Source organism: Bombyx mori, chromosome 1, assembly GCF_030269925.1.
Source record: "Bombyx mori chromosome 1, ASM3026992v2".
Classification (NCBI taxonomy): domain Eukaryota; kingdom Metazoa; phylum Arthropoda; class Insecta; order Lepidoptera; family Bombycidae; genus Bombyx; species Bombyx mori.
Genome location: NC_085107.1, coordinates 17068967 through 17089875, shown reverse-complemented (window position 1 = coordinate 17089875; position 20909 = coordinate 17068967). Strand labels below are relative to the sequence as shown.

Here is a 20909-nt window from a genome sequence, read left to right as displayed (position 1 = left end):
TCTTCTCTGGAGGCGCTGGAGTCCGACATAACCCGGTCTGTTACCCCTCTCGACCGGGTATCCGTAAACGGATTCCCCAGCGTTAAAAAAAAGGTATTACTCAAGTCCATGGGCGACGGTAACCACTCACCATCAGGTGGGTCGTATCGTCTGCCTACAAGGGCAATAAAAAAACACGAATGTTTTCTTAATGTGGGAATCGAACCCAGAACTTTCGCCGCAGTCAGTGGCGCTATATATAACAATTGACTGCACCACCGTAAAATTAGGTATTAATTTCCTTTTTTTTGCAAATCGATGCGATTCTGAATGAGTGAATCTTTTCCATGTATTTTTATCTCGTACAGTCTTGGATTTTCCGCATCTAGCTCTCAACGCTTCTAACCGAATCATCTATCTCTCTAACTTTACAGCCAAAATGCTTACATTCAGGTTGTAGTACCATTTCTCATAATTCTCTTCTTCAATCTCAATATACCTACTTGGTTTATAAACGTTCTTAGATGCTATTTTATTCGACCGCACATCTGGGATTATCTGGCAATTCGTATAATAAAGTATGTTAGAAGGCAAACAAATTAAGCTAATTTTATTTTGTTTTGTTGTTTTTGTTTTTCTTAACAATTATAATAAATGATATAGTAAATTGTGTTTGTCAACTTTTATTCTAGATTTATGAGTCTTAGTGAACAGTATATTTCATAAAATAACAAGATTGAAACTATATACATTTAAAGAAATTAAGTCCGGTCAATCGATTTTATTTTGTAGATGTAAATTTTCATCTTTTGTTATTCTGTGCATATATTTCACTAGTTCTTGAGATATTCTTATTAATGGCGTAGTAGTTCTAGTTATTGTATCTCAAACAAGTGCTAGTTTATTATTCAGAAAAATATAGTAGCGCTAGTTTATTTAAAATAATATTTAGATTTAAAATTTACATTATACGGATAAATAACAGAGGAATACAAAAAGCGCTGTTATTTTAATGATGCATATCGCTTTTCATAACAAGAACAGGTAATATCTAGCCGAGGGCTATAGAGATCAAGTTGATTAAAAAGTTTATTTAAAAGGAGAGTGAACACCTCTCAACAGCTTCGCCCGTATGCCCTTCAGGCTGCAATCATCCAACCAGTTCACGCATTTCTTCTCAATGTTGTAGTGTATAGCGTTAGGTATCACAGTCACGAAAGGATCCAATAGCTCCGGTTTGATTACAAGGTAGTCGTTCTTACCTTTCTTTTCAAGGTATGGACGATCATATAAAGCCGAGTTTTTGTTTGACAAAGAATTTTTCAGTTCGTTTTCAATGGTCGCCTCAAAATTAGATAAGTGAGGTGAATACGGAACGCCAACAGCTTTATCATCTTCGTTTCTCAGTACGTTACTCGAGACCTTGGAGACGACTTTAAGTTTCTTTAAATTATCACGATTCAATCTCCGTGCGTGTAAGTAAAATTTTGGATTATTAAGGAATGCTTCGAGCGCACGTACATTTGCCTCTCCAATTATTTTGTTCTCTACCGCTTGTATTTGGCGCGGCAAAACGTTCAGCATTTGAACCGATACAAATACCGCATTAGCAACGAAGATATGAATCTGAAACATTCAATTTACCGGGACGGATTAGTGATGCTGCAACGCATTTTCAGAAAGCGAATTTCCATTACACTTCATATCGATTATGAGCTGTGAATTCGGCGAGGTATTAAATTAGATACGAGGTATTACGAGGCACGAGGAATTTAATACAGTGCTCGGCGTAGCGATTTCACGTAGTAGTTAACATGTAAAAAGTGTTTGTGTTAAATTATAACAGGATTTATGGACAACGTTTGCACGCTTCAATACATCAATACAACAAGCGTTCCTTTGTAACAAAATAATAATTATGATTTTATATTGTTTTATTGTGTGGGAGATGCTACAGCATATTTAAGTTCATAAAAATAATACAATAGACCACGTCTGCTGTGACACTAAAATTCATAGCATATTTTAGAAGTATGAAGTTCTTACATGGGAATACGATAAACAATAAAATTTTAAGTCATCGTGGCCTAAAGGGTATATTGCTCGTTGCATCTTATTGAGCGATGCGACAACAGTTTTATAATAAAATATGTACTTAACAAAATTTCACGAATTACTTCCACGATGAAGGGATTACGTCGTGTGTTAACCTCAAAATTAAACCCGCCAAAATTGTAATTTGCTTAATTACTGGTAGTAAATAAAAACCCGCATGGGCAAGGTACCATGTCGTTTATGCCGTGAAGCAGCATTTCGATTTCAAGAATGGGGCAGCTGTTGTAATGTAAAATTGAGACTTAGAAATCAAGTCTCAAGGAGGGTGGTAGTTACTAATGCCTATGGGGTACGGTAACTATTTAAGTTCAGGTGAGCTCGACCCACTAATTACACAAGCAAAAAAAAATTTAAAAAACTAACAAAATACGCTTATATAAAAATTCAACTAAAAAATAGAAAATAAATTTTAATAAAATTTAATTAAAAATAGTGTAAGAAAAAATGATTGTGCTTTATATTAGCTTCACTTGTATGTTTGTAACTGACTCCTTTAGACGCGATTTTGACCCACTTTTAACGGTCAGATTTCATTCAAACTTTGTAGATTTATCGAGGACCGATCACAAATCAATATTTTAAAAAAAATGAAAAAAAAATGAAATTTTTTTTAAAAGAGATATTAACAATGGAAATTCAACTAAAAAATGAAAAATAAATAATAGTTTAAAAAAACTAAAAAACACGCTTTATATAAAATGAAACTAAAAAATAGAAAAAAAAATTAATAATTTTATTATTATTATTATAATTTTTTATTACTAGATGAGTGGACTAGCTCACAGCCCACCTGGTGTTAAGTGGTTACTGGAGCCCATAGACATTTACGACGCCATAGACATCTTAACATCACACATCACCTCGACATTAGATAGGTCATCGAAACAAGTTGTAGCGGAGGACTTCCTTCACCGCTTCAAATTGTCCGACGATATTAGGGAACTCCTTAGAGCTAAGAACGCCTCGATACGCGCCTACGACAGGTATCCTACCGCGGAAAATCGTATTCGAATGCGTGCCCTACAACGCGACGTAAAGTCTCGCATCGCCGAAGTCCGAGATGCCAGATGGTCTGATTTCAGGTGCACTGCCTCACGGAGCACATTCTTGTGGGGCTTAATCGACCAAAACCGTTATACACGGGAGCTCTCTTCTTCGACGTCGCAAAAGCGTTCGACAAAGTCTGGCACAATGGTTTGATTTTCAAACTATTCAACATGGGCGTGCCGGATAGTCTCGTGCCCATCATACGGGACTTCTTGTCGAACCGCTCTTTTCGATATCGAGTCGAGGGAACCCGCTCCTTCCCACGACCTCTCACAGCTGGGGTCCCGCAAGGTTCTGTCCTCTCACCCCTCCTATTTAGCTTATTCGTCAACGATATTCCCCGGTCGCCGCCGACCCATTTAGCTTTATTCGCCGACGACACGACTGTTTACTATTCTAGTAGAAATAAGTCCCTAATCGCGAAGAAGCTTCAGAGCGCAGCCCTAGCCCTAGGACAGTGGTTCCGAAAATGGCGCATAGACATCAACCCAGCGAAAAGTACTGCGGTGCTATTTCAGAGGGGAAGCTCCACACGGATTTCCTCCCGGATTAGGAGGAGGAATCTCACACCCCCGATTACTCTCTTTAGACAACTCATACCCTGGGCCAGGAAGGTCAAGTACCTGTTCGTTACCCTGGATGCATCGATGACATTCCGCCCGCATATAAAATCAGTCCGTGACCGTGCCGCGTTTATTCTCGGTAGACTCCACCCCATGATCTATAAGCGGAGTAAAATGTCCCTTCGGAACAAGGTGACACTTTACAAAACTTGCATAAGGCCCGTCATGACTTACGCGAGTGTGGTGTTCGCTCACGCGGCCCGCACACACATAGACACCCTCCAATCCCTACAATCCCGCTTTTGCAGGTTAGCTGTCGGGGCTCCGTGGTTCATGAGGAACGTTGACCTACACGACGACCTGGGCCTCGAATCAATTCGGAAATACATGAAGTCAGCGTCGGAACGATACTTCGATAAGGCTATGCGTCATGATAATCGCCTTATCGTTGCCGCCGCTGACTACTCCCCGAATCCTGATCATGTAGGAGCCAGTCACCGTCGACGCCCTAGACACGTCCTTACGGATCCATCAGATCCAATAACCTTTGCATTAGATGCCTTCAGCTCTAATACTAGGGGCAGGCTTAGGGACCCCGGTAACCGTACTCGTCGAACTCGACAAAGAGGTCGACGTGCAACCTAACCCATGCATCAGCCCGCTGATTTCTCGCCGGATCTTCTCAGCGGGTCGCGATTCGTAGTATCGCGACGCGAGTAGTAGTTTCATTCGCGAAACAATTGCTCTTGAGTTGTTAGGTCTCCTTCGGAGGCGCTCGGGCAGTTGTTAGCAAATCCCACCCCTCTTGGCTGAGCCTTTGCTCGCCCACCTGTCCTGGTGAAACCGGAAAGGCCTTCGGGACACCAGTAAACTTTCAATCATAAAACGACGTAAATGCGCCACCCACCTTGAGATATAAGTTCTAAGGTCTCAAGTATAGTTACAACGGCTGCCCCACCTTTCGAACCGAAACGCATTACTGCTTCACGACAGAAATAGGCAGGGTTGGTGGTAGCACGGACTCACAAGAGGTCCTACCACCAGTAATTACGCAAATTATAATTTTGCGGGTTTCATTTTTATTACACGATGTTATTCCTTCACCGTGGAAGTCAATCGTGAACATTTGAATTAAAAATAGGAAAAAATGATTTTATTGTAAAAAAATAATAGTTTAAAAACACTAAAAAACACGCTTTATATAAAAATCAACTAAACCCTCACCTCACCATGCACCCCACGCTTTTTTTACAATAAAATATATTTTTTTACACTATTATCAATTTAAATTTATTATAATTTATTTTCTATTTTTTAGTTGAATTTTAATATTTTTTTCCATTTTTTTTAAAATATTGTATTTTTATCGGTCCTTAATAAGTATAACAAAATTTTCAGTTAATCCGACATGTTGAAAGGGGTCAAAATCATGTTCAAAGATTCTTTTACATACATACGTCTGAAACTAATAAAAGCGTATTAAAAAGCTATTGCTTGAAATTTTCGTTGTGTTGCTTTAATGTCTTATGCACCTTTCAAGCCGAACATGCGAGCTCTAAGCGGCAGAAATAGAAAATGCAGAACAGTGTTATAACACGCAATTACGAAGCGGACATTTTTAATTTCAGAGACAATTGAAAAATATTACATTTCGTACCATTAATTCCATTTCAGCGTAGAAGAAAATAATTCATTATTCACACAATTACGCATTTCAAATAATTCTAGGTGACTGATTAAAAATCAATGTACACGATTATGATAAACGGAAATTGGCGTGAAATTGTATTTAAGTCGTATATATAATTTTTTTAATGATATTTTTCGTGTATGGCTTTTTAGTTTCCACCCAACTAATTCTATCTGCCGTTAGGTATTCTGGTTTGAAAAGCGCGCTAGTCGTTACGCAGTGAACTTGAGATTTTAACCTCATTTTCTCAACTATACTTAACTATACTGAGACCTTAAACTTATATCTCAAGGTGGGTAGCGCATTTACGTTGTGGATGTCTATGGGCCACAGTAACCACTTAACACCAGGTGGGCTGTGAGCTCGTCCACCAATCTAAGCAATAAAAAAATGTGTGATTCTATTTACGTATAAACACCGGATTCGGTTCACTTAGATATTTCAAATTTTAGTATCTTCTTCGATTTCCGCTACTATATTATAGTAGACATAATTAAAACTGCTTTTACGTGTTGATATCCCGTTTGTTATTCGAAAACTTTCTAGAGCATATTAACATTTTAATGTGTCAACTAATTTGATATATGACAAAAGTCAAACACTCGCTAAAAAAACACAAAAAACACTAAATCAATATAAATGAAAATTAATAACTGAAAACTAAAAATGACGAAATCTATAAATAAAGTACCTAAATTGAATGTCAACGCCGACAATGAGTCACGAGTAATAAGTAACAGAGTAACAGCAATCTCTTTCAAACCGGAATGTGTGATTGCTTCACGGTAACCGCTTCCGCACACAATCCGCAGGCTCCCCAATATTGGCCACCGAGGCAGCCCTCCGCAATCCACGTTTGCCCGTATTCGAATTCAAGTCTAATTATTATTAGCTCTCGACGGTTCTCAATAAAAGTCCCACCCTTTTTTTTTAAGGGATTTTATGTCCTGGTAACTAAGACCTTTAGGTCAGGTCTTATTTTAATTTATATTCTTATTTTTATGAAAATTTTTAATATGGAGTGAAATGAAATGAAGATGATTAATTTGAGACAATAATTAACTGGGATGAAATTAAACGAGATGAGATGATGTGGGATGAAATATGATCTCAGTAAAATGGTGGTCATTTACCTATTGAAAGTTTTCAGTTGTCTTTTTTGGAGGATCCCGAGAAGTTACGTCCAGCGGCTTTGTTTCATTTTTCCACATTTGTGCACTTTCACAGATATTAAACAGTTAATAAACCATCGTTATTACACATTTAAACCTGAAGAAATACTAAATAAACAAAATAAAACAAATCACACAACTTCACTTCTCGCGTTCCCGCCAAAAAGTCTCAGTCCCACCCTTTATTAAGTTTACCACAGATTGTCAAATGTCTAATAAGAAGAACACCCCACTCGCCAGTGACCACGAGTATTGTAAAGTAATCGAAATGTGGGAAATAATATAACAATTGTTCAAGCGCCTGAATATATTTAGTCTGTGGTTTTTTTTTACCGCGCAAACTGAGCACTGCGCGACACGTTAAAATATACGCTTTGAATTTTTATCCCAATTTATATTATTTTAATTCTGTAATTCCCGAACATGGTCCTGGATAGAGCTGGATTTTGAAGATTTAGTACCAGTAAGATAAATTAGTAACCAGAAGGTAACGAGTGGATTATTATCTCATTAAAAACTGAAATAGTACGTTGTTGCAATTTAAAACGGAATTTAACAAGGAATTCGTACCGAGTGCTGTGAGCGGTGTAAAAGTATTTTAAATGCTTAATTATATATAACCCAGCACTCAGACAAGTAGTTAATTAAGGTATTGTAAGTATTGATCATTAATTAGTACAGGTCAGTAAAGCCCACATTTGTTGGATTTACATTATATACTTACATGGCTACTTTGTCATCAGATATATTGTTGTAAATTGGGAATCAATTTGATTAAATTCAGTAAAATAATAAGTTTTAGTGCCTATCTATCTTTTATTTATTTGTGTCGGCAGGTAGTTGGTATAAACCTCACTTTTTCGTTCTAATAGCATAAACTAAGTGTAATTAAAACAGTTGAGACAAGAATAATTGGAATTGGAATTTGAATATTGTAATTGTTTTATGTTCATTGAGATAAAAACAAAAAAAATATTGTTTTGATTTTATATACGGATTACTTCTATATAACATTTTTTTTTATTGCTTAGATGGGTGGACGAGCTCACAGCCCACCTGATGTTAAGTGGTTACTGGAGCCCATAGACATCTACAACGTAAATGCGCCACCCACTTTGAGATATAAGTTGTAAGGTCTCAATATAGTTACAACGGCTGCCCCACCCTTCAAACCGAAACGCATTACTGCTTCACGGCAGAAATAGGCAGGGCGGTGGTACCTACCCGCGCGGACTCACAACAGGTCCCACCACCAGTAAACAACAGGTCCTATCACCAGTAAGTAACATCTTTACAACTTTTAGTAGACAAAAAAGCCTACTGTGCGTGGGAAGAACAAAAACGTAATCTGGATCAAAATGGCCCCATATCCTACTTTGATATGTTCATTGGTTTTTTAAACAGACAAGCTGATTTTATGGAGAACTTAGAGATACACAGCGCACCCACAGTTTTGCGTAGTAAAGGTTAAGCTAACTAAGCTTAAGGCTATGGTAAGCTCAAGATTCACTTAGCTCAAACTCTGAATCACCTTCTAGGGTTTGTCCAAAGTGTAAATGTGCTCATAATCTTAATAATTGTCCGCAATTCTTAGCTCTAAGTAACGAGGCCTAAATGAAGGCGTTACCTAATTTTAAAGTTTGCTTCAATTGCTTTCGGTCGGGACATTTCGCAAATCATTGTAAGAAGCCTAGTTGTAGAATATGTAAGCGACGACAAAACACTTTAGTTCATATTTCGGAACCTAATATGTCTAAACCTAATATAATTATAGATAATTGTAAAGCCGAAAAAGATACTTCTAGCACGACAGTTCCAGCGTCCGTCGTCGTCAGTAAGTCTTCTCTCGATCGTAGCAATGTTTTCTTATCAGCAAGCGTTGCATCAAGTCAAGGTCATTGTCCACCTCAGCCGTGTGACGTATTGTTCTCCACAGCTTTAGTTAAGTTATGTCATGGTAATAATTGTGAACACGTCGTGCGTCCCATATTAGACAGTGGTAGCACATCTTGCCTTATGACTGAAAGAATGTGTCATAAATTAAATTTAAAAGCTAGCGAGATTGATAAATCGATATTGGGCATTAATAACGTGTCATTACGCGTAGACAAAACATGTCGTGTAAATATGAAATCATTAAATGATCATTTTATAACCGACATTTTTTGTTATGTTTTGCCATCTATTACTAGTAATGTTCCAAGTCCTGAAATCAACATCTCAAAAATGAAAATACCCTCGGATATTTGTTTAGCTGGTCCGTTATTTCACAAACTTGCGAGGTTGATTTATTAATCGGTGCTAATCTCTTTTGGAACTTAGTTGGGTCACAACAAATACAACTAAGTACCTAATAAAAAACCCGTTCTATGCGAGACGAAATTAGGCTGGATTATTTCAGGTCCTTTATTTACCAGTCATATCTCTACTATCCAATGATTTAAGATGTAACCTCCTTAAAACAAATTCAAGTTTTAAGGATGATATCTTAAGGGGAATGATTTTAAGGAGAATGACATCAGAACCGATTTAACGCGTTTTTGGCAGCTAGAAGAAATTGATTTAAAGTCACCTCACTATATGCCAGACGAAAAGCTCTGTGAGAATCATTTTACTAAAAATACGTACCGTCTTGACGATGATCGTTTCTGCGTTCGTATACCAACCACTCAAGCAAAGCACTGATGTATTGGGTGAATCCTACTCACGAGCGAAACAATGTTTAATTTCTTTAGAGCGCAGATTGAGCAACAAACCGGAACTGTGTCAAATGTATAAAAAGTTTATGACGGAATACCGTACATTAGGTCACATGACAGACGCGCATGAAGCAGACGAGAATCGCCCGGCGTATTTTATGCCTCACCACGGGGTGTTGCGTGAAAGCAGCACTTCTACGAAACTCCGTGTAGTGTATAATGCGAGTAGCCTTACTATGTCTGGCATTTCTTTCAACGATATTCAGCTGGTTGGTCCTACGGTTCAGGATCTGCTTTCCATACTTCTCCGGTGTAGACAGCATAAATATATTTTGTCAGCGGACATCGAAAAGATGTATAGGCAGATTGTCGCCCATGAGTCTGATAGGCAGCTGCAACAGATTCTCTGGCGTGATAATTCATCTGATCCTATTAAAACTTTTCAAATGAACACAGTCACTTACGGTACTGCTAGTGCACCCTTTCTTGTAATTAGATGTCTTAAGCAGTTAGCCATTGATTGTACTGATAAAGATATTTCAGAAATAATAGCGCGCGATTTTTACGTTGACGACCTCTGACCAGCGCTGATGAAATCAGTAGGCTGTGCAAAACCCGGAAGGAGGTATCTGACGTACTAGCATCGGCTGGGATGCCGTTGCGAAAATGGATGTCAAATGCACCGACGCTAGTACCTGATACCACTGATACATCCCTAGACTTAAATGTTGGGTCTAACGAGCCCAGTAAGTTATTGGGTCTCGGTTGGCGCGCGAGCTCTGACAAACTGTCATTTCCGATAGATTCATCACTTCCTAAACGTAATACTAAACGTGACATACTTTCCGCAATTTCACGCATTTATGACCCTTTAGCTTTATTGGCACCTTGTGTTATTGTAATGAAGATGTTATTGCAAAAATTATGGCTTCAGAAGCTGACATGGGATCAACCTCTGTCGTGTGATATTCGTCAGCAATGAAACGGCATCGTTCAAAACTTACAACTCTTGAATGATGTACGTGTGCCTAGACTGGTTAGCTGCGATTCCTGTAGATGCATCTGAGCGCGCATATGGTGCATTTGTGTTCATTCGTAGTACCAACGATAAAGAAGAAATAATGGTTCGCCTATTGATAGAGAAGAGTCGAATGGCTCCAATTAAACCAACTACAATTCCGAGGTTGGAGCTCTGTGGTGCCTTGATTGGAGCACGGCTTTATAATAAGGTGAAAAATTCTCTTCGGGCTAAAATAGACCATGTCTATTTTTGGACCGATACCACCATAGTGTTGGGATGGATACAAATGTTGCCTCACAAGCTTCAGCCATTTGTTCGTAACAGAGTAGCTGAAATATTAGAGATGGCAGGTAACTGTACCTGGAGACACGTCCCAACGAATCAGAACCCTGCAGATCTTATATCTCGAGGAGTGGATGTAAATTTTAGATGTTGCATCTATCGTGGAACGGCCCTGATTTTTTAAGTAAAGAATCATGTGATTGGCCTTCTAGACCTAAGACCGTTGAAGTTTTGCCCGAGCTCCGTCTTGACGTCTCTCTCAATACTGTTGTTATTAATACTAGTACTAGCTACACTGATAATTTTATTGACTTTAGTCGTCGCTCTAATTACCAACGACTTGTGCGTTCTGTAGCCTATGTATTACGCTTCATTTACCTGTGTAATGATCGCACCACAGCACGTGCTTTTTTAGAAGAGTACGAGCTGCAGAATGCGTTTAATGTTATTGTTAGAAAATGTCAATCTGATTCATTTCCTGAATATAAGTTATTACTTCAAGGTGAAAAATTACCTAAAGGGAGTCCACTATTAAATTTTAATGTTTACTTAGATAACGACAATGTAATGCGCTTATGAGGACGTCTCGATAATTCGGCTTTTGCTATGATAAAAAACATCCTATAATATTACAGTCCACTCCACTCATATTTTCACAAAACTAATATTTATAAAAAAGCTGATGCACGCAGGTCCACAGTTGTTATTAGCATCCATAAGGGAGAAATACTATAGGCGGTCGGAACTTGGCAAAGGCCACATATCACAATTGCGTTCTATGCAGTCGTATAAAAGCAAAAATCGTTACTTCATTAATAGGAAACTTACCGCAAGGACGGTTGTCTGCAGGCGGCTACGCATTTGAAACTGTGGGTGTATATTACGCTGGTCCTATCATGCGTGCTAGTCGTCGAGGACGTGGATGTAGATTAGTGAATGTGTATTTAGCTGTTTTCATATGTTTTACCACCAAAGCCATTCAATTGGAGCTAGTAAGTGATTTAATTAGTAAATGTTTTTTACTAGCATTGCGTCGTCTTATTTCATGCCGAGACAAGCCGCTGAATATTTATTTAGACAACGGCACCTCATTTGTTGGTGCGCATAATGATATCTCAAAGTTTTTAAAGAACAATTGCAATTCCTTGGGTGAGAGTTTAGCAAATGAATGTATTAACTTCCATTTTATACCCGCGTATACCCCTCATTTTGTCGGGCTGTGGGAGGCAGGTGTTCGCTCAACCAAATATCATTTGCAACGAGAGCTGGGGAATTGTAATCTGACGTTCGAGGAACTTTACACCACGTTCACGCAGATCGAAGCGATATTGAGCTCTATGCCTTTAACTCCGCTGTCTTCAGATCCAGATGATTTGAATCCACTGACTGCAGGACATTTTTTGATTGGACGTCCTCTCACGTCGTTACCTGAACGTAACTATCAAGATTATTCCAGTGGAAATTTAAGTCGTTATGAACGAATTGAACAGCTTCGACAACATTTTTGGGTCCGTTGGAGCAAGGAATACATCGCAGAGTTGCAACAGCGAACTAAATGGCGTTCATGCAAAGGTAGTCTAAAAATGGATTCACTGGTAGTTGTAAAGGAGGATTACTTGCAACCATTACAATGGAAGCTTGGAAGAATTGTGGCTACATTCCCTGGACCTGATGGCATCGTTCGTGTGCACAATCATCAATTGTGTTATATTCCACAGTACAATAGGGGATGCATGACTGCTTTATGCTGTGATATACCATACAAAATTTTAGACATACTCATACCTTCAATGATAATATTTTATTTAGTTCTGTTAACAATAAATTCATATTATCAAGTATAACATATTGTGTTGACCGCAATATGCAATTAGTGTAAGTACATCGCGTCTTAATAATATAATGCATTCAGTTCAATTTGCCCATAACAGATACGTTCAATCACTAAGTAATTTGTCAATTAAATCGGTGCAATGTAATTCAATGTAATTTTAGGCATAGTAATTAATAGCACGAAGTAATACGTACTTAGACGTGGTACTGTTAGATGATTAGGGTTGGGTAAAGCCTATTAAAATGTTAATGTACCTTGCTAGGGTTTTCAAATAGCACTTGAAGGCCTTTATTCACCAGATTGTGAGATTTTCGATGAGAAGTGCGGTCTAAAAATCAATATTTCCTTTTTTTGTAAATTTCTGCGGCCAAACCAAAACACACGAAATTATAATGGAATAGCTCGTAATCGCGTAGTGTGCTGCGTTTCCAGTTTGTATTCGCTCCAATGTCCCTAATATTCCATATTTGCTGTACGTCTAGGTGTGGCACTAATTTAATTTGGGCCATAGTAGTCGGATAAGTCTACAGATAAGTCTTTAAAAAAAGTACTGTGCACTTCCACGTTCAATATGTACAGAGGCCGGTCGCAAATCGAAACAGGAATAAACTACTACCTTTTTTAACTAATATCCATTTACCAATCGAAAGGCGATTTGTTTTTTTTGGTAAATTGGTTTTGGAAAATTAATATTTCGTTGGACCGCAATAATGAACACCCTATACATCTCCTTGAGATCGTAGATTATAGTCAACTGATTTCCACTAACAAACTTCGCGCAATGCAACGTTTAATTTTATAACTGTAACGTGACCTTTTTTTTTATTGCTTAGATGGGTGGACGAGCTCACAGCCCCCCTGTTGTTAAGTGGTTACTGCAGCCCATAGACATCTACAACGCAAATGCGCCGCCCACCTTGAGATATAAGTTTAAGGTCTCAAATATCATTACAACGGCTTCCCCACCCTTCAAACCGAAACGCATTACTGCTTCATGGCAGAAATAGGCAGGGTGGTGGTACCTACCCGCGCGGACTCACAAGAGGTCCTACCAACAACATAAACTGACTTTTAGCGCTGTCCATTTTAGAACCAGATCAAGCAATCACCTGTTTTTCTCAAAACGTTCATACTATATATTGATGTATAAGGTACAGATCAAAAACACCCTGTATACATGTATACAAAAAAAGTCTAAAATCTCTTTCGCTTTTTAAGTTCTAGGTGCATTAAAGGAATTTGTGTTGCCGGAGGCCGTAGACGAAACGACAATCCACCTAGGCAGATGAAGTCAAAGGACAAAGTTTCATATTATGTATTGTGAATCTGATCTGGGTTGGAACATTAAGGAACACCATGATGTTCCAACCCAACCGGAATGACCACATGGCGGCAGAAGCAGAAAGGACAAAGACATTCAAGTAAGGATATCCAAGAAAAACAAATACATCCATCCAAGAAAGGACATTCAAGTATTACGAACTATTCAAACATAGCTTAAGCAACAGTGAAATATTCTATAAACTGACAAAATTTCCACCATTATAATATGTAAATTACGACTGTCTACAGACTGTTTCGCCGACGGAGTGAGCGATATCGATTTACGAATTTAGGTTTACAGGTTCAAGCTTAAGGTAAAGGACATTGACCTAGGCATGCTTTGAATCTCGTTCAAAATTTTATACTGACTCATATTGATTTTTCTATTCACTTTCTATTGTTGTTTTAAAATTCAATCATGGAATTATTAAAAAAAATGCTACAAATTTTGTAAAAAGATAATTAAAGTACATAGTTGTTTAATGTCGTTTTTTTTTAACAGAACCTTAATAAATAAGTTTGCTATGACTGTCTCCCTATTTCCTTATTATTTTATTTTCGTTTATACCTAAGAAAGGAAGAGAAATGAAAGTTGAAAAAACCTTTTACAAATATTTTTACACAATTTTATGAAGCAACAAGTCGCGGAGAACGAAGTGCATGGAGAGACATTATCAGGTAACTAAGGCAATATATGATACGATTAGATGAAGACAAGATATTAGTAAAACGTGGTACACCAAGAACATAATAATATATTATATAAAACTTTAAATAATACAATTAAGAAATAAACGCGAAATAAAAAGGTATAAGTAAGTATTTTTAGTTATATCCTATACCAGCGAAAACCGTGTACCGTACCGTGAAAGTGTTAACTAATAATTTATAATAGGTCCAGAGACATAGAATACTCACAGATAGATCGATGTATTGACTTTTCAAATAATTGATAATGTTATAATATTTTAGTCATCACCGCCAATATCCACTAGACCTTTTCATGGATAATCTGAATTTGATCCTTGATGTTGATTTCAATAGTTTTTCGCAATTAGTAACAATTCAAGAGAGGCTGAGATTAACAATAAGGTTGAGGCTTTCACCTCATATGAATTGTGTTTAGCTTCTCCAAACTCTATCGTGTAAGATAACCATTTACCTAATATGAATTGCGAACTACTCTGCCAAACTACAAAAAAAAATACGACCCTTCACCACTGCCCCATTCCTGAAGCAGACACATAGTTTATTATGGCATTTATATTATAAAACCAAAGCAGAGATCGAAGAGAATTTATTCTATGTAACCTTTTCAAACTGCGCGTCGAATCACCGCTTTGCACTAAAACCTCATTATTCTACGTTAGTTCCAGCACTAAACTTAAATCTCGAGTAGGTGTAACAAAGCGGTCGTTCGTTTCACTAAAACAAAACTAAAGGTGGCTACACACGTAACTGCGAAATTGACAAACCTTTTTTTTTTTTAACGCTGGGGAATCTATTTTCGGTTACCCGGTCGAGGGGTGTAAGAGACCGGGCTATGTCGGACTCCGGCGCCTCCAGAAAAGAAGAGGGAGAAGAGGTAGACCGGGATCCTCCCCTTCTTCCAATTCCTGCCTGGAGACTACGCCTTGAGAAAAGTGCGCGAGGCGCTGAACGGCGTCAGCCACGCAAGAGCTACCCCGCAAAACTGACTACCGACTAAACCCCCATCGAACCCCACCACTCACGAAACCCATGATACCGCACAGTGCGCGCCGAAGGCTCGCTGTCGCCGGTAGAAATTGACAAACCTACGCGAATAATCTTGTTACAGACATGGTTGAAATAATACGAGATTTGTGCAACGACTAAGCTATGCAGCGGATGTTTATAGGAGGCTTCTTTAATATAAAATGAGAGTGCAAAATTAATATTATCCTCCCCGTTCATTTCTTCTTGTACTGTTTTATTTGTGAGTCTCTTTAAAAACCCTACAATGCTCAATATTTATTTAGATCCCTATCACATCTGACCAGTGAATCTTGCACGTATTGTTAATCATTTCATCATCAATTATCAATGCCTCATCATCATGCCTTTTTTGTTATTTTTATGGCTGACTAAAAATTCTGTTCGAAATGGTGTCAGGAAAGTAAAAAGAAAACAATGTCTTGAAAAAAAAGCCTAATAACCTATTTGAGATAAAAAAGACGTACAACCTATTTCGTATTAAAATTAATTACATTTTAAGAACTGCTTAACAACCACGCTCAAAGGTAGGCAAAGCTTTAACAGCTTAAATCTCGTGTAGTGCTTATTTGAGCTTACCAGATATGTGTATATTTTTAAAGTAAAGCAGCACATTATTATAATATTTTAAGTTAAAATTAGAAGTATTTTTTTAAAGTAAATTTGTGAAATAACTATGGGGTTTTTTTAATGAAGGTTGGATTACTTGAAGTCCGAAGGCCTTCCCAGTTTCACCAGGACGGTTGGAATTATGTAGTTGTAAATTCGAGGTCGCTATATATATCAATTTAATAAAAGTGGTCCTTCAGTAAAATATGTAACTTGGAACCTTGACTGTGATTTTGACTAAGGGTTACAAAAAGTTCATTAATGAAAAGGCTAAGTCTGCTATTTAGTATAAAAACTTTATAATACTTTGTTTTGTATAGAAGAACTTTTTGAATGAAAGAAAACTTAATGATAAAATATTAACTGGTTTAAAATTAAATTATACCAACGGGGTCTGAATCTTTCTTTACCCGTTGTGTACGCTCACCACTGAAGTATATGACGCTCACGCAAAGCTGACATATGTCACCCACAAACGAAAATTGGACATTTGTCGAACCGGTCACTGAAAAGTTTGTATATTAACAAAATTTTGATTTAAGCCAAAATTAATAATGGATTCGTTAGTGAATTTATTTACAAAAAGAAAAAATATATATTAGCTACTGTTTATATAATTTTTATTCAAATTAGAATATTGACTATAATATAATTTATTGGAATTGATGAAATAACAGATAATCTTGATTATAAATGCGTTAGGGGATATTAGTATTAATTTCACATAGTTAGACAAAATGTATATGCCTAAGGGCCCAGTTTTTTCGTTGTAACTATTGCTATTGTTTTTCTGTAATTATTGCCTAAAAATTATCCTACTTTCCTTTCCTATATTGTTTATCAAGGTCGAGTGTGGTATACACGTTGCTATCGACAGGGCTTTGCTAATTGTGTCACATCATAATATGAGGTACGAATCCATCTGCACGTCATAGAAACAAAACGGTTACATAGATACACAATGTCACCACCTACCTTGAAATAGAGCCTTGACATGAAGCCTCTATAATTATTTGTTGACATCTTAAGTGTGACTGACTCAATGGTGCGGTAATTAGCCATCTTGGCTATTGGATATAGCCAGGGTGATGGCCAGGCTATGGTGGGTTCGATTCCCACATCAGTCAACATTATGTGATGAACAGGTTTGTTTGCTCTTTGTCTGGGTATCTATATATATTTGTAATATATATATATATATATATATGTATATATTTAAACATATAAAAGTATGTTTATCAGTCTCTGGTACCCATAACACAGCGAATCCTAAATTGCGGCCGAATGACCACGCGTGATTTGTTCCCAGTTCCTTTAGTAGTTACTGCAGCTGATAGACACTGCTTTGCACCAACCCTGAGACAATTGAGACCCGAGATAAAATTCTCAAATCTATTAAGTGGCTACAACCATAAGCAGATTAATGATCCGCTTTAATGCTACCGAACGACATTGATCGTTCAAGTGTAGATAGAGCAGCTGTAAAGAGGGCAACTTTATGTTTGGGCGGATAACATGCAAATTTATTTGACGGTAAATGTAAACAGGGATGCTTAAAGAAGCACCTATAAAGCGACGCGTTGACAGAAGTTAGTGAATACTTTGTTGTCCACGTCGTTCGAAAGTTTCAGGCTGCAACTGTGTATGGATACCTCGAACACTCATTTTTCGTGGATAAATGAGATAGCACATCGTATCTTGCTGTATTGCAGACGAAACTACCGGGTGAAATATCCGGGGATTCCGAAATCTCTTCCGGAAGTTGTCGGTAATTTTAAGAGGCCGTTTGATCCCCTGAATGAGATGGAGTGGCAAGAGTGAAAATTCCCACCACACTCAAAATAAGCTTTTGGTCCAGGACAACATAAATCCCAAGTTATTAAATATTAAGAATCTCCATTTATTTACATAAGCACTATAGACTTTTTCATTACGGAATCTACAGCTGATTGAAGATATCATAGAGCAATATTAATCTTCAACTTCGACTTTGTGAAAAGAGAGACTGAAATCGAGAATCGTAGACTCAAGTCCGAATCTAATTAGGATTTCCAAACTATAAGCTGACGTGCTACTTCAATATGTCATAGCTTGGAATGCAGAGGAATTTCAGAAACGAAATGCAATTTAACGCGCTAGGAAGTCCCGACCCTATCGAAAAGTTGGTATTGAATTAGAGTCCGAGGAATCGACCCGACGTTCTAGAGTTCTATTATCACTTAATTACTAAAATGTTAAGCCGAACAGTTTTGCGGAAAAGCTAAAATGATTATTTCCTCAGGTACTTGTTTACATTTTATCCTAGTTACCGATGTATTGAATGTAAAATAATGTGTTTTTTATGTATAGATGCGTAGCAATAATCCTGAAAGAATTTAATGTTATTATTTACGGTTGTCAGCTCGTTATTATTGTAGTTACATTTGCTAGTACGGGTTGGTATTTGAATTAGAGTACTCTTAAGTACGAGTATATTGGAATGCTTGACGCGCAGCAAATGTACGCTCTAGTTCGAAACGTAGGACGATCGTTCGAGTACTGAGCTGTGACTTTTTGTATATCTGAGAAAAAAATAATCTTAGTCAATGGTTTAAATTTCTCAGTGTTCAGTACAAGAATCTTCTAAAATCAGAAATGCGTGATGGGTTCGCAGCTGAAACTACTTTCAATGAAGTATTCAGGGGGAGCTCACTACATTCTCACGGATCGTTTGGAGTCTCTGGGTCTGCGGAGAGACTTCGGTTCCCTCTGTATTTTGTATGTTCCATGGGGAGTACTCTGAGGAATTGTTTGACATGATCCCTCATCTCCTTTTTATCATCGCACCTCCCGCTATCGGAGCAGAGTTCATCCATATTATCTGGAACCGCTGCGTTCATCGACTTTGCATTTCCAGAGGTCTTTTTTGCCGCGTACCATCCGGCTATCCACTCCCCTCCACGGTGTTTCCCGAGCGCTATGTCATGTCCTTCTTCAAACGAGGCTTGTGGAGAGTATTAAGCGGTAGGCAGCAGCTTAGCTCTGCCCCTGGCATTGCTGAAGTCCATGGGTGATGATAACAACTCACCATCAGGTGGGCCGTATGCTCGTCTGTTTACAAAGGCAATAAAAAAAAAACATAAGGTGCTATGTGGTGTTGGTAGGGCCCGCGCAGTGCTCCGATAAAAATAGACTTGTCACTACAAGATCGAGAGTATTGCTTCACAGTGTAACTGTAATTAGCCTAATCTGGCACTATGCTGTAAGCTCCCACGTTAAGGCTACGTGCCGCATACTACTCTATCAGCATGACGTTGCGGCTTCATAATCGGGTTCATGAAAAGCTAATATTTTTCTCATCGAAATTTTAACGCTTTTATTTTAATATCAAATTTCGTGTCCTTAAAACAAGCGTGCGATATATTTTTTGTCTCTTTTAGGCAGACGTTCATACGACCCATCTGATTTATTACGTAGTTACTGTTGCTAATCGACTTCATCAATGTCTAGGGCATGGCTAAGTTGCTACCTACTGACATAGAGCTCGAACGCTATGCGTTTTAGCTAGGCTTCAAACAACAAAGCTTCGCAACTTGCATACGTCACGTGTGTGCTAATTACGAGACCTTAAACTCTTCATTAAGACTTGCACGGCTTGATTTAATATCGAAACTTAGAAGGTAATGTAGACCTTGTGTTGTTGCAATTAAATTTAATGAAATTAAATAGTAGAATATTGAAAGGATATCAGAAAGAGATTTTCTTTTCTTTCTTCTTCTTTCTTCTTTCTTTTCAACATTCGGTTATCGACTTTCAGTTGTTTTTTTTTAATTCAGTTTTGACAAGAAAAATTTATACTTCAAAAATTAGAGTTATTTTGGAATACGAGTTTCGACGCGGAACGAACGCTGCAGAAACGGCTCACAATATCAATGTTGCCTTTGGAGAGGGGACTGCTAATGAACGCACCGTGCAATTTTGCTTTAAGCGCTTTCGCGATGGAAATTTTGATTTGAAGTACCAACCACGTGGAAGACCGCCTGCCTATACATGTGAATGACAATGAATTGGAAGAGATGATGGAAGCAGATCCGAGTCAAACTACCCAGGAGTTAGCGGCATGGTTTAACGTTACCTTACGAATAATATTGACTCATTTGCGCCAAAACAATAAAATAAAAAAAATATGAAAAATGAGTGCCTCATGATTTGACTGATCTGCAGAAAGAAACGCGTGTTGAAACTTGTGTTGCCTTGTTGAATCTATACAGAAATGAGGGAATATTGGATCGAATTGTGACATATTGTGATGAAAAGTGGATTCCTTACAATAACCATAAGCAAAAAATGCAATGCCTAACCCCGGGTCAAACGCCGCAACAGTGTCCTAAAGCAAGGCTTACCAATAAAAAGTACACAGTGTTTTTTACTGTAGCTTCCTCCAACCTGGTCAAGCATTAACGGCAAATGTCTACTGTGCCGAACTCCGAACAATGACAGCAAAACTCGCAGTGACAGAGCCACGACTCATAAATCGATCTTCACCATTATTGCTCCATGATAACGCGAGACCTTATACAGCACGAGAAATCGTTTTAACTCTACAGGAACTGCAATTAAAAACCATTCTTCACCCTCCGTGTTCACCAGACCTTGCTCCAACGGACTACAATTTTTTTCGTGATTTGGACAATTTTCTACGTGATAAAAAGTTTTCTTCCCAGGAAGCAGTACAAAATGCTTTCACACAGTTTGTGGAGTTTAGATCACCAGAGTCTAATTACAAAGGCATAAATGAACTACCTATTAGATGGTAGTAATGTATAAATAATAATGGTAGATATTTTGGTTAAATGAAAAAA

The 20909-nt window shown here is 37.8% G+C and overlaps 1 long non-coding RNA gene across 1 annotated transcript; it reads right to left on the bottom strand.

The window, feature by feature from the left end:
• Positions 1 to 969: 969 nt before the first annotated feature.
• LOC134199796 (uncharacterized) lies at positions 970 to 6261 on the bottom strand. Its single transcript, XR_009974422.1, has 3 exons — positions 6086 to 6261; positions 5803 to 5999; positions 970 to 1605 (listed from the first exon to the last, which is right to left on the bottom strand). It is a non-coding gene; the product is annotated as an uncharacterized LOC134199796 (long non-coding RNA).
• Between the last annotated feature and the right edge of the window lie 14648 nt (positions 6262 to 20909).